The following is a 17,804-nucleotide window of genomic DNA, read 5'->3' as shown; positions in this document are numbered from 1 at the left end:
GTCCCTAAACTTTGACACAGTATCTGCGGATTCCCTGATGGTATACCTTCAACTTTACTCATTCCTCTTGGGACTTCTGCAAACTGTATTCCTTTTCAATCATCATTTCACCATTTTCTGGCTCTGCTCTGATTTATCTTCTGCTTTTCTCAAAACTTTATCTTGGCCTGAAACTTCTGCTTCTAAATTTATAATCTATTCTTCTAAAATTGGAACATTGGCTGCCTGTTGTTGAGCAGATTCAAGTATAGAAATTTTTGCTCTTGACTGTGTTAACTCAAAGTGGATAGATTCTATTTTGGTCATTAAAGAATGATTCTGTGGTACCAAACCAGCATTCTGTTGCCTAAGTTTATAACGTTTCCCTTGAAGGCTTTTGATTTCCTGATCCACAGGAGTGCAAAATGGAAAAGAAAACTTATGTTGGTTTTTGTTTTGAAAATCAGCACTGTTACAGGACAACTTACAGACTTTTTTATAAGGTGAATGATTCAAAAGTCCAGAGAGGTAGGCTGAGCAAGATCTTCCAAAATAAGCCTTTCAAACCTTGAGTTAGAGGCATAATCAGAATTTTCACTTGTACTAATACTAAATAAATCTTCCCCTAAATTCTCAAACTCCATTCTATCATCATCAGTTCACGTCTTGAAGAAACAACCTTTGCAAGCAAACTTTCTTTTTCATTGTCTTTATTATAGTATGATGAACTAGATTCCATTTCTTATTTGAGGAAACTGTGGCAGGTCCTTTTATCTATGATATGGACAGATGAGTGAAACATAGAGAATCAAAATAAATAAATCATGGGGGAACAAATGTTAAAATAAATTCCGTAGATTGACATGTTAGTGATCAATGAAAGGGAGTGGTAAGGGGTATAGAAAAAGAATAGGGGAAACAAAGGTTAAAATAAATTGGGTAGATGGAAATACTAGCAGTCAGTGAGAGGGAGGGGTAAGGGGTATGGTATGCATGAGTTTTTTTCTTTTTATTTCTTTTTCTGAATCGATGCAAATGTTCTAAGAAATGATCATGGTGATGAATATACAACTATGTGATGATATTGTGAGTTACTGATTATGTACCAAGAATGGAATGATCATAGTGTAAAAATGTTCATGTTTGTATGCTGTCATGCTTAAAAAAAAAAAAGAAAGAAAAAAAGAAACTGTAGCAGGAAATTATATGAGATGTTCTATAATCTTAATCAACAAACTGTTCTATCCTTTTCCCTTTTGTTTCCATAAATTTGTTTCTCCTTATTGAGTTGAGAAGATTCTCCCAAACAAAAGTCAATGGACCAGTTCCGCATTCTGTTTTATCTTTTCAACATCATCTCTAGTTCCCTATAGGATGCCAAAATCGCAGTTGGTTCGGCACTCCAAGCCACACCCTAGCCTGTGCTCAGAAGTCTCGGACGCTCTCCTGGCTACAGGCTGGAAGCAGCAGACACACAATGAGGAGAACCAGCGAACTCTGATTGCGCCCAGTTGGAACTGCCGCGGAAGGAGCTACAGCCCCGCCCTCGGCGCAGGCTTTCCTTCGCTTCTTTTTTCTTTTTTTAAAATCTTTCTCTCTCCTTCACTTTTTCTTTTTTCAGTTTCCAAATGGTTATTTTATCAGACTGTTTGAACATTAAATTTATCCTTGTTTGCAATCCAGAATAGTTACCTGAAATTTTCTGTTTTGCTGATGTGTATGTATATTTTCTTTTATTGCGTATTTGTTTCCCAAACTCTTTTGCACAATTTTCTGGGGGCACTCAGACTGCCACGCACGATATAAGTCAGGTGTCTTCTTCACCTTTTTTTGTTTGTTTGCGTGGGCAGGCGCTGGGAATCGAACCCGGGTCCCTGGCATGACAGGCGAGAACTCTGCCACTGAGCCTTTGTCGCAGGGCCCTCTCCTTCACTTTTTTTTTTTTTTTTCATATTCCAGGATGGCATTCTTTTAAAGAATCATTTTGTATGCACATTACCCTGTAAAATCATACTATTTTTAGAGGAAGTCTTATATTGTGTAAGGAAGACAGGAAATTTGAATACAAAAATGTGTGCATCAAGAACGATATTGGTGAGTTGAAGAAGTTGCAAGCAAAAGAGAAAAATCAAAATAACATATAAAACCCACAGTATAAGCAATCAAGTACAGTATGCAAGCAGTCAAATCAATTTAGGGCAAAATTGGGGGGGCGGACAAATACTGAGAAAATGCAGAGGAATAAGATAAAATGTTAAAAAAAAAAATCAATCTAAAGAATAGAATAACAGGCAACAAAAGTTCAATATCCAGTATGAAAGGCACGATCAGAAAAGTAAAATGGAAAGATAAGCCAGAAATTAAAATAGAAATAAAATATCTGATTAAAAGTAAAAGAGATTAAAATGAATCAGTCAAAATCTGCAGGAAAATCAAAGTGAAAAGGACTCATTGGGTGGGCGTGGGCGGGGCTGCGCACATCCCTATTGCCTGGATTCCAGTGTGAAACAAGGACCCTGGCTCGCTCCAGAAGGCCCTCGTTTCCCGGGGGTCGGAGGAGAAGGCGCCACCCTTGATTCCTCCCAGGCTGACCCGTGGTCTGCGGAGGGTGCCGCTGCGGACACCACGGTCTGCTCACAGCATATCCACATTTCCCCGCAGCTGCCACCTAATCCTGCAGAAGTTCACCCAGGCTGCGATCCGCGCCAGCCTCCTGCTTGGTCTGCAGGCTGTGTTTGCAGCTTTGTCAAGAGGAGACCCACTGCCCAGGGGATAAAGAATTGCTTGGCCCTGCAGCTCCAGGATCTACTCCTTTCTGGGGCTGGGTCTCTGATGTGAAACTCTGCAGAGTGCAGATGCCACAGTTTCTCTTCCTGGTGAGATTCTGTTTCAGTGGTTCCTTCCCTCTTCCTTCACGGGATTTGTTTTGTTACGTGGGAATTTCTCCTGCGCTTGCCGCTCTGTGGTCCCCTCTGCAAATCCTCCTTCGGTCCATTCACAGTTGCCAGGCTGTGCCTGGATTCCCTCCCTGCATTAGCTCTGCCTTGCTCCAGGTGCTGCAAAGCGGCCTTTGTGGCAAAACTCAGAATTTCCCTGGAGTTTATTCATTCCTGCTGCTCTAGGGAAAAGGTAGCAACTGTGAAAGCAGAGAAGGGGAAGCTGAAATACAGGAGTCATAGGACCTTATCTTGCGGGTGCAGAAACCACCTGCAGACGCTCGGCCTCCCCTCGCGGCCCGCACAGCGCACCGCCGGGTCCTCTGCGCCACCGCTGAACCCCGAGACTCCGCCGCGGGCTGCGGAGACCCAGGTGGGGACAGCCGGAGTGCGGGCAGCGGCTTCCTTCACTTTTGAAGGATAATTTTACCGGATATGGAATTCTAAGTTGCTGTTTTAGTCTTTCGGTACGTTATATATATTTTTTGCATGATTCTGTCAAGAAAGCCAATGTAATTTTTATTTTTGTTCCTCTATAGATAAGACGGTTTTTTTTCCTGTGACTGCTTTCAAGATTTTCTCTTTGTTTTTTTTCAGTTTGAATAATATGCCTAGGTATTTTTTTTTTATTTGTGTGTGTGTGTGTTTTAGGTTTGTTTGTTGTTTTTTTATATCCTCTTTGGTATTTTCTGAGCTTCCTGGATTTGTGGTTTGCCTGTCATTAATTTTGGAAAATACTCAGGCATTATTACATCAAATATTTATCCTTCTTTGTTACTCTGTCTTTTCCTTGTAGTATTCCATTAATGTGTAATCTGTATCTTTTCAGACTGTTTCACAGTTCATTGATATTCAGGTTTTTTTTTTTTCATTCTTTTTTCTCTGTGCATTTCAGTTTGAAAAGTTTCTTTTGGCCTATATTCAAGCTCACTAATTCTTTCCTTGGCAATATACAGTCTACTGATGAGCCCATCAAAGGCATTCTTCATTTGTTTCAGTGTTTTTTACTTCTAGTATTTTGTTTTGATTCTTAGTGTTTCCGTCTCTCTGTTTACATTATCCATTTGTTTCTGTGTATTGTCTGCTTTTTCATTAGACCCCTTAACATATTAATCATAATTATTTTAATTCCCTAGCTGATAATTCCCAAACCTGTGTTATATCTGAGTCTTATTCTGATGTTTGCTTTGTCTCTTCAGACTGTTTTTTCTTGTCTTTTAGCATGCCTTGTCGTTTTTTGTTGAAAGTCAGACATGATATATTAGGTAATAAGAACTGAGATAGATAGGCCTTTAGTGTGAGAACTGTCCAGTTGGGCTATGTTTAATGTTTGCTCTAGCTGTTACGTATTGGAACCTTTGATTCCTCTAGTTTCCTTGTCCTTCTTTCCCCTGTGTTCTTTGGGTTTTCCTGTTCCAATCTAGAACTTGAAAGGCTCATGTCTGTGTAGCCCTAAGATGAAAGAGCACATGTGATACAGGGTGAGACATGAATTGTATTAAGACTTATGAACGGGAGAAGATTTTTTCCTGGTGATGACTGTCCAGAAAATGGAAGTCAGCATTCCACAATGGGAGGGGGGGGGTGCAAGGGACAGCTTTTAAGGGTTTAAGACAAGGACATTCCACAGGGTATGAGGATATAGTTTCAGCAGGATCTCATAACAGAAGGATTTGGAGATTTGTTATCAACACTGAGGTGGGGAGAAAAGTTTTAATGCTTTACAAGGTAAGTGGTTGATGATACCATCTGTACATTTTTTCCTCCTTGAGGAGGTCTGTTGAGTTTTAACTTCTACCCTAGTCATGCAGGTGGCTATGTGCAGTAACTCACTTTCATTACAGAGAGGGGAGGGTGCAGCACGATAGCAGTGTAAGGAGGTGTGGAGTTGTTGGTCTCGACAGCAGCTAGTAAATAGCCAAGAACTGTATGGAACAACTGTTTGGGGGGACGTTTGTAACCAGACACACATTGTACACCAGTCTGAAGGGGTGGAAGGCTGAGATCATGGCACAGAATTGTCAAGTAAAGCCCCCAAACTCCAGAGACTGGCACTACTCTCCACTGGCATGACAGGATCAGTTGGAGACACTTCCTTGTGGGAAAAAAGAAGCGGTCTCTGCTGGGAGCAAGGGAGGGCAGCTCAGTCAAACTCTAATTAACCATATTTGGTCTTCCAATCCATGAACACAGGAGGTCCTTACATTTATTTAGGTTTTCTTTGATTTCTTTTATCAATTTATTATGGTTTTCTGTGTACAGGTCTTTTTTGGCATTGGTTAAATTTATTCCTAAGTATTTGATTCTGTTGGTTTCTATTGTAAATGGATTTTTTTCCTGGCTTTTCTCCTTAGATTGTCTTTCAGTATCTTAAATATATCACATCACTGCCTTCTCACCTCCATGGTTTCTGCTGAGAAATCCACATAGTTTTAACAAGCTTCCTTTGTATGTAATGAATTATTTTTCTCACTGCTTTCAGAATTCTCTCTTTGTCTTTGACATTTGAAAATCTGATGAGTAAGTGTCTTGTAGTAGGTCTGTATGGATCTATTCTGTTTGGGGTATGCTGTACTTCTTGGATCTGTCATGTAATGTCTTTCATAAGAGATGGGAAACTTTCAGTGAATATTTCCTTCATTATTCTTTCTTCTCTTTTCCCCTTCTGGGACACCCTCAACATACATATTTGTGCACTTCATGTTGTCATATAATTCCCTGAAACCCTGCTCACGTTTTTCTATTTTTTCCCTATCTGTGCTTTCATGTGTAGGATTTCAGATGTCTTGTCCTCTAGTTAACTAATCCTTTCTTCTCTCTCTTCAAATCTGCTATTTTAAGTCTCCATTGTGCTTTTCATCCCTTCTGTTGTAACTTCATTCCCATAAATTCTGCCATTGTTTTTTTTCTTCAAGATTTTGAGTTCTTCTTTATGGTCACTCAATGTCTTCTTTATGTCCTTCCTCTCTTTTGCCATATCTTCCCTCAACTCATTGATTTGTTTTTTTAAACCAATTTAGCATGGTTTTTCGAACATTAATTAGTTGTTTCAACTCCTGGATCTCATTGGAAATGCTAGTTTGTTCCTTTGACTGGGTCATATCTTCATTTTTACTTGGAGGAACTGAAAGCAGGAACACAATGGACATTGCCACACTGTGTTTATGGTGGCAGTGTTCAAGATTTACAATGGACAGAGGTGGCCTAAGGGTACATTGATTGAGGAAGGAAGAACTGTGGTGTATACATAATATATTGAGCAGCTGTAAGAAGCAATGAAGTTATGAGGCATGCAACTAGGTAAATGAATCTTGAGGACAGTATGTTGAGTGAAATAAGCCAGAAATGAAAAGACAAATACTCTAACACTTCACTAATATGGACTAACTATAATGTGCAAACTCTGAGAATTGAATCTGAGAGCATAGATTATCAGGGGATGGCCTCTTGTAAGGTTCCTAGATTGCAAGCTCTTACAGCAGTCACATCTATTAGGAGTGGTAACTATTATTTCTAAATTCTGAGATGCAGAGCTCTTTGTGCATAACCTGGTCATTCCCTGGAACTTCTGGTATCTGTGACACCTGAGACTCAGATTTTGAGTCCTGCATCTATGAAAGTCAGCATTACCCATAAAGCAACTGTTCAAAACATTGAAACAGTGATGAGACTTAAATTAGAGATATGAATGAAGCTGGTCTAGTTAGGATTAATGTAAATCAGAGTAAACAGTAAAGAATGGTATTGACTGTATTTTAAAATGTCGACTTCTGTTTGATACCAAAAGAAGAGATGACTATTTGGTACAAACTTTATATTTTCAGTAGCACACTATCTAATTTAACCTGCGTGGTCAGCCTATTCAAACACCATAATTATATGACACCTTAAATAGGGAGTGAGATCTTGTTGGTTTGAACAGGTTAGTGTGATATCCCACTACACCCCAGAGTAATATGGGCAGAGAATAAAAAAGTATTTGCAAAGTCCCTTGAGAGACTGAGGGAAAAGCTCCACCTGGAGAAGAACAGATACTCTCACAAGCATTGGGGACTGCCAATTTGATGGTCCAGACCCTTGATCTTGGGGCTTGCCCTTATGAAACTTATTCCTTAGGAAAACCTAAGCCTAGCTATGATTATGCCTAAGACTTACCTCCAGAGAATTTTTTTTGTTGTTCAAATGTGGCCTCTCTTTCTAAACCAACTCCAAAGGTAACTCACTACCCTCCCCCTACATGGGACATAGCTTCCAGGAATGAACCTGGCCCTGGCATCGTGGGATTGAGAAAGACTCTGTTCTAGTTTGCTAGCTGCCAGGATGCAACACTCCAGAGATGGATTGGATTTCAATAAAAGGGGATTTATTTTGTTAGTTCTTCAGAGGAAAGGCAGCTAGCTAACTTTCAACTGAGGTTCTTTCTTATGCAGGAAGGCACAGAGCGATCTCTAACTGGCCTTCTCTCCAGGCTTCTGGATTCCAATAACTTTCCCTGGGGTGATTCCTTTCTGCATCTCCAAAGGCCTGGGCTGAGCTGTGAGTGCTGAGATGAGGTATGCTGAGCTGCCTGGGCTGTGCTACATTGAGTCTCTCATTTAAGCACCAGCCAATTAAATCGAACATCATTCATTACAGCAGGCACACCTCCTAGCCGACTGCAGATGTAATCAGCAACAGATGAGGTTCACGTACCATTGGCTCATGTCCACAGCCATAGATCTATACACCTTCACCTGGCCAAGTTGACACCTGAACCTAACTACCAAAGACTTCTTGACCAAAAAAGGGGAGAGAAATGAAACAAAATACGTTTTCTGTGGCTGAAAGATTTCAGAGTTGAGGTCATTCTGGAGGTTATTCTTATGGACTATATAGATATCCCTTTTCAGTTTGGTGTATTGGAGTAGCCAGAGGAAAACACCTGACACTGTTGAATTGTAATCCAATAGCCTTAATTCTTTTTTTTTTAATTTTTTAAAGAAATATAACAAACAAATGCAAACATTCTTAACTTATGATCATTCCATTCTACATATATAATCAGTAATTCACAATATCATCACACAGTTGCATATTCATCATCATGATCATTTCTTAGAGCATTTGCATTGATTCAGAAAAAGAAATAAAAGACAACAGAAAAAATTCATACATACCATACCCCTTACCCCTCCCTTTCATTGATCACTAGCATTTCAATCTAAATTTATTTTAACATTTGTTCCCCCCATTATTTATTTTTATTCCATATGTTTTACTCATCTGTTGATAAGGTAGATAGAAGGAGCATCAGACACAAGGTTTTCACAATCATGCAGTCACACTATGAAAGCTTTATACAATCATCTTCAAGAAACATGGCTACTGGAACACAGCTCTTTATTTTCAGGCAGTTCCCTCCGCCTCTCCATTACACCTATTTTTTTTGCATGGGCAGGCACTGGGAATCAAACCCAGGTCTCTGGCATGGCAGGTGAGAACTCTGCCACTGAGCCACCATGGCCTGCCCTCTCCAATACATCTTGACTAACAAGGTGATATCTATCTAATGCATAAGAATAACCTCCAGGATAACCTTTTGACTCTGTTTGGAATCTCTCAGTCATTGACACTTTATTTTGTCTCATTTCATTCTTCCCCCTTTTGGTCGAGAAGGTTTTCTCAATCCCTTGATGCTGAGTCTCAGCTCATTCTAGGATTTGTGTCCCACATTGCCAGGAAGGTCCACACCCCTGGGAGTCATGTTCCATGTAGACAGGGGGAGGGCAGTGAGTTTACTTGTTGTGTTGACTGGAGAGAGAGAGGCCTCATCTGAGCAACAAAAGAGGTTCTCTTGGGGGTGACTCTTAGGCCTAATTTTAAGTATAGCCTTGATTCTTGAAGATGATTGTATAATTATATAGCTTTTAAGATGTGACTGTATGATTGTGAAAACCTTGTGAGTGGCACTTCCTTTATCCAATGTATGGACAGATGAGTAAGAAAAAAAAGACAATAAATAAATAAATAATAGGGGGCTAAGGAGATGTTTTGGGTATCCTTTTTTACTTTTATTTTTATATGTTTTTTTTTGGTGTTATGCAAGTGTTCAAAAGTTGATTTGATAATTGAGAATGTTGATGGACTGTGGACTTTGGGCCCTCTACATGATGCCCGATGAATGCACATGGCTGAAGGATGCACTGACAGAGAAGTAGATTGGCAAATGACGGCGTACACTTATGAATGAAGGTTGTGCTGTTACAAAAAGGAACTAAGTCATGAGGCATGCAATGACATGAATGAACATGTGGGACATTTCGTGAGACAAAATAAGCCAGAAACAAAAGAACTACAATGGTCTGGTCACCTTTAGAAAATGCTTATAAGAAAACAGGGGCCTAGATTGTAAGTTTCTAGGGCAGTCACATTAAGTCCAGAGTGGTGATTATTATTTCTGGATTTTGAGAGGCTGTTTTATATATATATATATATATATATATATATATATCTCCTGATATTTAGAGATAAGAATGAAGCCAAACAAGGTTAGAGTTAAAGTAATTCAGAACATAGGGGTACGGAGACAGTGCCTATATTTTAGAAGCACACATACTCTTTGAGACCAATGGAAGAAAGATTCATTTGATCTGGAACTAAAATTTTCTGTAGTGCATAATCTAATTCAATCTATCTGTATAGCTCATTTGAACAATTTAAACACAGGAAGCACAGTATAAGAAAGAGATCCTTTAATCCTGTATAGATTATTGTAATTCCTGGAAACATCCTACAGTATATTAAGCAGATAATTAAAAAGTATTGGCAGGGTGGGCCATGGTGGCTCAGTGGCAGAATTCTTGCCTGTCATGCCAGAGAGCCAGGTTCAATTCCCAGTGCCTGCCCACGTGAAAAAAAAAAAGTATTGGCAAAGTCCCTGAGGAATGGGAGAAAGACTATGGAACTATTAAACCTTACCATCAGGGAATCCCCTAATACTGTGTCAAACTTTAGGGACACCCAAATCAATAGGTCATACCCTCAATCATGAGGCTTACTCTTGTGAAGCTTATGTAGGTGCTGGAGAAGCTTAGACTACCTATAGGCATGCCTAAGAGTTACTTCTGGAGGACCTCTGTTGTTGCTCAGATGTGGCCTCACACTTTCTAAGCCCAACTCTGCAAGTGAAATCATTGCCCTCCCCCCTACATAGGACATGTCATCCAGGGGTGAAAGTTTCCCTGGCAACGTGAGAGAGGACTCCCAGGGATGAATCCAGACCTGGCACCATGGGATCAACCATTCTATCCTGACCAAAAGGGGGAAAAGAAGTGTAATTAATAAAGTATCAATGGCAGAGAGAATTCAAATCGTCGAGAGGCTACTCTGAGAATTGCTCTTACACAAGCTTCAGTTAGACCTTGCTACCTATCATAACCTGCCAGCCTCAACCATGACCATTCCAGCCAATCCTAAAGAACACCTAGGGCAATATATAAGATTCCAGAAGTGTTCCAGGCACTAGGGTAACTTTCCAGAAACCTACAACCTCCAGATGGGTCCCTGGTAAGTCCTGAAACCTAGCTCAACCTTCCCAGAACATCAGATAGTTCCATCTCCCTACCTCATATTAGTGACAGACCCTTCCAGTATGAAAAATCTAGACTGGCCTTAGCCCAAACACCCCTAAAGTGAGGATGGAAAGATCAAAGATGATGGTGGATGTTCTAGTTTGCTAGCTGCCAGAATGTAACACCCCAGAGACAGATCGGCTTTTAATTAAAGGGGATTTATTTTCTTTGTTCTTCAGAGGAAAGGCAGCCAACTTTTCACTGAGGTTCTTTCTTATGTGGAAAGGCACAGGATGGTCTCTGCTGGCCTTCTCTACAGGCCCCTGGGTTCCAACAACTTTCCCCGGGGTGACTTCTTTCTGCATCTCCAAAGGCCTGGGCTGAACTGCGAGTGCTGAGATGAGGAATGCAGAGGTGCTTGTGCTGTGCTACGTTGCACTCTCTCATTTAAGCACCAGCCAATTAAGTCAAACATCATTCATTGCAGCAGGCACGCCTCATAGCCAACTACAGATGTAATTAGCAACAGATGAGGTTCACGTACCATTGGCTCATGTCCATAGCAATAGAACTAGGTGCCTTCACCTGGCCAAGTTGGCAACTGAATCTAACTACCACAGTGGAGTTGTATGTAGAAGATAGGATTTAACAAATGAATATGACTGCTGAATCATTGAACTGATAACTCTTTTAGTTTCCAATATTTTAGAGCAGGTAGAAGTAAAAACCTAAAATTGTGGAATTGTAACCCATATCAAAGTCTGAAATATGTTCTACGAGTAATTGTGGGGCTGTGCTTTGAAATTTCTAACTTTTTTTGTACATACGTTATTTTTCACAAGAAAAGAAGGAAAAAGTTTGTGATGATAAAAAAATATTTTAGCCTTCTATATTCTGGAGCAGTAGAAGAACAAATCTAAGCGGATCATTTGGTAGCCCAAGACAAACTCTGGAATACGTCCTGTAACCACTTGTTGAAGAGTGCTTTGAAAACCATTGCTTTTTTTATTTCTTTACTTTGTATATATGTTATACTATACAATGAAAAAGTTTAAAAAAATTGATTTGATGATGAATGCACAGCAATATGATGATACTGTGAACCACTGGCTGAACACATTAGATGTGAATATATAACATATATCAATAAAGTTGCATTTAAAACTGCTATGGACTGTGCCAGTTTGAATCTTGTGTACCCCAGAAAGCCATGTCCTTTAATCCTCATTCAGTATTGCTGGGTGGGACCTGTCTGATTATTTTCATGGAGATGTGACCCACCCAATTGTGGGTGGTAACTTTTGATTAGATGGTTTCCACGGAGATGCGTCTCTACCCATTCAAAGTGGAGTTGCTCACTGGAACCCTTTGAGAAGGAACCATTTTGGAGTAAGTTTTAGAGTCCATGCAGCCCGAGACCTTTGAAAGGAAAGACCCTCGGGAGACCTTCATGAAATAAGGAGCCAGAAGAAAAAGCTAGCAGACTTCACCATGTGCCCTTCCGACTGAGAGAAACTCCGAATCTCATCAGTCTTTCTTGAGTGAAGGTAACCTCTTGTTGGTACCTTGATTTGAACATTTTCATAACCTTGCTCTAATTTAGGGATTTTCATGGCCTTAGAGCTATAAACTTGCAACTTAATAAATTCCCATTTTTAAAAACCATTCTGTTTCTGGTATATCACATTCCAGCAGCTAGCAAACTAGAACAAGAACTGATTTTTTTTTAATGCATATAAATGGAAGGGGAGCCTGAGTCCTGGGTCTCTACATTTCCTTAAAAAAAAAAGACATCTTTAAATTTGTCAAATACAGCTCTTTCAGCTGTATTGGAGTCCTATTGATGCGGTGGTAAGACACTGGGGAGAGAAGTATCCTATAAACCCTGTGATTAAGTCTCAATCTTAGAGTGGACTGTGTGCCTGGGCTGTGATCTTTCACAAGGTTTTCTCAGTTTCCCCCCTGCCCCCTTTAGGTGAGACAAGAAGACTTGAGGGCACTGGAGATAGATAGTTTCTTTTTCCCCACATCAGACAAGGCTCTGGTCAAGTCTTTTCCATCGCTGAGTGGCCTTCCTTATGGAGAGTGCTCTGGAGTATTTTGAAATGGTTACTTTTCTCTTGCCCCTGCCACAAGTATGAGGATTTTTCTTGTACCTTCACTGTGAGAATTTGGTGGGGTTCTTAAAGTAAAACTCATGAAAACATGGGGGCTTCCTAAGTTTGCAGCTCTCAAGAGTTTCTCACTCTCAAGCAGTCCATTCTCAGCTGACAGCGAGTCATCAAAGTTATCATTTAAGTGTTCTTACCAGTTTATGGATCCAGTGGCATCTGCTCCTGGAAAGCTGATCTCAACTGTGAGTCTCTGTATTCTCCATCTCTCCAGATTTTAGGGTGGTTATTTGTCCTGGGACCTCAATTCTTTGACGGTTCCAAGAAAAATCGTTGCTTTTCGGTTTGCTCAGCTTTGTTCTTATTGTAAGGAGGGCAGAGGTAGCTTCCGAATGTTTTACCTGCTGAAGCTGACACCAGAAATCCTAACAATAGGAATTTTAGATCTAGAAGATAAAGAGAGTCTTAAATTGGACCCAAAAAGCATTAACCATAAAGGAAAATATCAACGAATTAGATTTAATTAAAAATTTAAAGCTTCTGTTTATCAAAAGAACCATTAAAAGAGTAAAAAGGCAAGCCACAAAGTGGGAGAATATGTTTGCAATACATATATCTGAAAAAAGACTCATGTCTACTCTTATAAATAAGAAGAAGACAAAGAAAGCCACTTCATAAAATGGCCAATAAGCCTAAAAAAGGTGCTGAACATCATTGGTCATTAGGAAAATGAAGAATAAACTCCTAAGAGATACCACGGGACACTCACCAGAAAGGCTGAATTTTAAAAAACTGACGGTATCAAGTGTTGGAGATGCGTAACAACAAGAACTTTCATATACCTATCATCCACCCATTCAAGTCTTGCAGTGCACATGTATTGCACCAAAATACATAGACAACCTTATTTGTAATGGCCCCAAACAGGAAACAGCCCAAATATTCATCAGCAGTAAAACAGATGAATAAATTGTGGTATATTGAATGTAAAATATAAAATAATGTATAGTAAACAAAGACAACAAACTACAACTATGCACGACAAAAGATGTGGATGACTTTTGCAGACATAAGGATTGATAAAATAGAGTCATCACTGTGTGCTTGTATTTATATAAAGAAAAACATCAAAAATTAATCTATGGTGATGGAACTAGAAACCATGGCTAATTGATAGGGGTGGGTAATGACTGAAAGGGGACATCAGGGAGGCTTCTGGAGTGCTGGTAGTGTTTTATATCCTTTTTTTTTTTTAGCCTTTCAAACTAAATTTATTTTAACATTTGTTCCCCCTATTATTTATTTTTATTCCATATGTTCTACTCGTCTGTTGACATGATAGATAAAAGGAGCATCAGACACAAGGTTTTCACAATCACACAGTCACATTGTGAAAGCTATATCATTGTTCAATCATCCTCAAGAAACATGGCTACTGGAACCCAGCTCTACATTTTCAGGCAGTTTCCTCCAGCCTCTCCATTACATCTTGAATAACAAGGTGATATCTACTCAATGCATAAGAATAACCTCCAAGAAAACCTCTAGACTCTGTTTGGAATCTCTCAGCCATTGACACTTTGTCTCATTTCACTCTTCCCCCTTTTGGCCGAGAAGATTTTCTCAATCCCTTGATGCTGAGTCTCAGCTCATTCTAGGATTTCTGTCCCACGTTGCCAGAAAGGTCCACACCCCTGGGAGTCATGTCCCATGTAGACAGGGGGAGGGTGGTGAGTTTGCTTGTCATGTTGGCTGGAGAGAGAGGCCACATCTGAGCAACAAAAGAGGCTCTCTTGGGGGTGACTCTTAGGCCTAAATTTTAAGTAGACTTGACCTATCCTTTGTGGGGTTAAGTTTCATGTGAACAAATCCCAAGACTGGGGGCTCAGCCTATAGCTTTGGTTGTCCACACTGCTTGTGAGAATATCAAGAATTCAACTTGAGGAAGTTGCATTTCTTCCCGTTCTCACCATTCCCCGAAGGGGGCTTTGCAAATACTTTTCCACTCACTGATTGAATCATTCTGGGATTCATTGGGGCATCACTCTGAACAAACCGACAAAATCTCATGTCCTACCCAAGGTTCCAAGTACTTATGGTGTTCAATCAAGCTATCTACATAAGCTATATTAGGAGATGCACTAGTCAAAATATCAATTTTGTATCAAATAAACATTTTTTGCTTTAGTCTCACACATAAGGTGAAATTTTAAAATATTAATTACCATCTATTTTCAGCACCCTGCAGTAATGACATTCCTTTGTTCTTCCTCATGCAAAAACATTTTTAAAATTTGTACATTTAATTAATTACATACATCATTTTATATCACAAGGATGTTCTAGTAGACAATTTATAGATCCCTTCAGATTTTTCTACATGTTGCCTGTAAATCAAGACAATCTTTATGCCTTTATTTCTATGTTTTATTTTATTGGCACTGGCTGTTACCTCCAATATAAGTTGATGACAAGTGGTAAAAGCAGAAATCTTTACCTTGCTCCCAATCTTAGGGGAATTGCATAAATTTTTATCAGCTGTAAGTTTTTCTCAGATGGGTTTATCAGAGAAGGAATTCCCCTTCTAGTTCAAATTTGCTAAGACTTTATATGCGACCGGTTGTTTAATTTTGTTAAATGCTTTGAGATGATAATATGGGTTTGTCCCTTAATTCTGTTAATGTGTGAATTATACTGATTTTCAATTGTTAAATCAATCTTGAATTTCCAATATGAACTCTTAGTCATTATGAATTGTTTTTTATATTGCTGGATGTGATTTGCTGATACTGTGTTAGAAATTCTTGTCTATATTCATGAAGAATACCGATCTCAATTTTATTTTCTTGTAATATCTGTCAGGTTTTCATATTAGGGTTATGGCAGTCTTATAAAATGAGTTGGGAAAGTTCCCTGCTCATCTATTTTTCTAAAAAAGTTTGTATAACTTCGGTGTTATTTCTTCCTTAAATGTTTGATAGAATTTATAAATGAGGCCATTTTGTGGGAAACTATTTTGGTGGGAAGTGTTCAATAAAGAAATAAATTCCTTTAATAGAAAAAAAATTGTACATTTAGTCACTATTATTATACATTCTAGGCATTCCTAGATTATACCATCTCAATCTTTATCATCTATCTTTCTTTTTTTTTTTTTTAATGTTTTGAAAGACAGTATTTATTATCTTTTTTTTAGTCAAGGGGGCTGAGTGAAATTAATTTTATATGTCTGTAGTAAACTCTTGTATACATGGGTTCAGATATAAGGTATAATATTTACAACCATAGAGACTTAAATAAAAGATGCAGCCAATTGTGTGACCCCAATCTTATCCTCCAACCACCACTTCAGTTCTGAGATAATTAAATACTTTAAGATAATCAGTAAATGGGATTATATAAGCACAATTGGATTTTAAATGCCAAATCGCCCATAGACAACCAGCTGGTTTTCCAGAATCAGGATTCTAGTGCATTTAAAAAAATTTTTGTACGATGATACCACCCAATTCAACATTTATTATGTATCAAGCACTGAGTTACACTTTTTATATATACTATCTCAATTTATCATCATAAGCAATCCTAAGTAGCAGTACTATTATTATCTACCACTGGAAACAGAATCAGAAAGATTAAGTAGCTTGTCCAAAGGTTATGCAGGTGGTTGGTGACAGAGATGAGAATTGAACCTAGGCATTCTGACTCTGGAGCCATCATCTATCTTTCTTTCTGATTTCATTTATGCCCCCAGCCCTCCTCCCTCTATCATTCTCATATGCAGCTTCATTCAGTGTTTTAACATAATTGTATTACAGTTAGGTAGTATCGTGCTGTCCATTTCTGAGTTTTTATATTCAGTCCAGTTGCACAATCTGTATCCCTTCAGCTCCAATTACCCAAAATCTTACCCTATTTCTATCTCCTGATGGTCTCTGTTACCAATGAAATATTCCAAGTTTATTCACTAATGTCAGTTCATATCAGTGAGACCATACAGTGTTTTTCCTTTTGTTTCTGGCTAATCTTACTCAGCATAATGTCCTCAAGGTCCATCCATGTTGTTACATACTTCATAACTTTATTCTGTCTTACAGCTGCATAGTATTCCATCGTAGGTATATACCACAGTTTGTTTAGCCACTCAGTGTTTTATATCTTTTTTTTTTCCATAGAAAGCAGAAAAATAATTTATTCCAAAAGACGGCAGAAATAAGAAATTCATCCTGAAAATATAGTTTGATGTAATTCTATCATGTTGGGAGAGATAGTCCCTCTGAACATGCTGTTGTATTGGTTGCCCACTGGAGTCTTAGTTGTCTTGCAGCAGTTTCTGGGCTGGTCTTAAACACTTCGCTGATTCTCAAGGTGTGAGCAGAGAGGAGCCATCTTCAAATCCACAGATTTCAAAAAGAGTACCGTATTTCTCAGAAGAATAGCACCTTTCATATCAGAAGACCACATACACAGTTTGCAGAGTCAGCACAGTTTAGGTTAAGTAGGCACATCATTCATCAAAATTTAAAAAAGGATGACAGGAAAAGAATACTGCATTTTAGATAAGATACTCAAATGTGATGTGAATGTTTAATGCAGTTGATGCCCAAATGGCAAGTCAGAGAAGATGGTCTGGGGTTGGAGGTGATTTTGCATTTAGAGGAATTCTCTTCATGACCTCAATGTCTTGAGCACTGCAGATGTCTTCTTCCTCAAGGCCAGTGATGCTTGAGATACCAGATGGCTTCATTTTTCAATTGTGGTCCAAAGAGAGGGTTGAGTTGGGCCAAAATTGCAATCAGCCAAAAGAGGTAGCAGCAAACTGAACAAGTTACCAACATGGTGATGATAACTCCCCGGTTAGGCCCCTTAGGGATGAACCAAGGCACACAGAGGCCGACGAAGCCCCAGAATACGCTCATCACGATGAGAGGCACCGTAAGGCCGTAATACGCCATGGTTACCGCGGAGCTGCCAGCCCCTACCTCTTCGCCTCACTTCGGTCCCACCCGGAAGTGTCAACGCCGGACCGCGTGCAGTGTTTTATATCTTGATCTAGATAGTAGTGAAAGCAGACACAAGGTTTACACAATCACACAGTCACATTGTGACTTGATCTTTATATCTTTCACTTTGTAAAAATTCAACAAGATGTACCCTTATTATTTCTCTGATCCTCTGTATATATTATGCTTTGATATGTAAAAAAAAAAAAGTTTAAGCCTGTATTA

At 39.1% G+C, this 17,804-nt stretch overlaps 1 pseudogene; it reads right to left on the bottom strand.

Annotated features, from left to right (window-relative positions):
- Window positions 1–16,741: 16,741 nt before the first annotated feature.
- Window positions 16,742–17,603, bottom strand: LOC143651187 (V-type proton ATPase subunit e 1 pseudogene; annotated as a pseudogene).
- Window positions 17,604–17,804: the final 201 nt, after the last annotated feature.

The sequence above is a fragment of the Tamandua tetradactyla genome, chromosome 12 (assembly GCF_023851605.1).
Source record: "Tamandua tetradactyla isolate mTamTet1 chromosome 12, mTamTet1.pri, whole genome shotgun sequence".
In the NCBI taxonomy this organism is placed as follows: Eukaryota; Metazoa; Chordata; class Mammalia; order Pilosa; family Myrmecophagidae; genus Tamandua; species Tamandua tetradactyla.
Note: the sequence above shows the minus strand (reverse complement) of the source record. Positions and strands in the feature narration are given on the sequence as shown.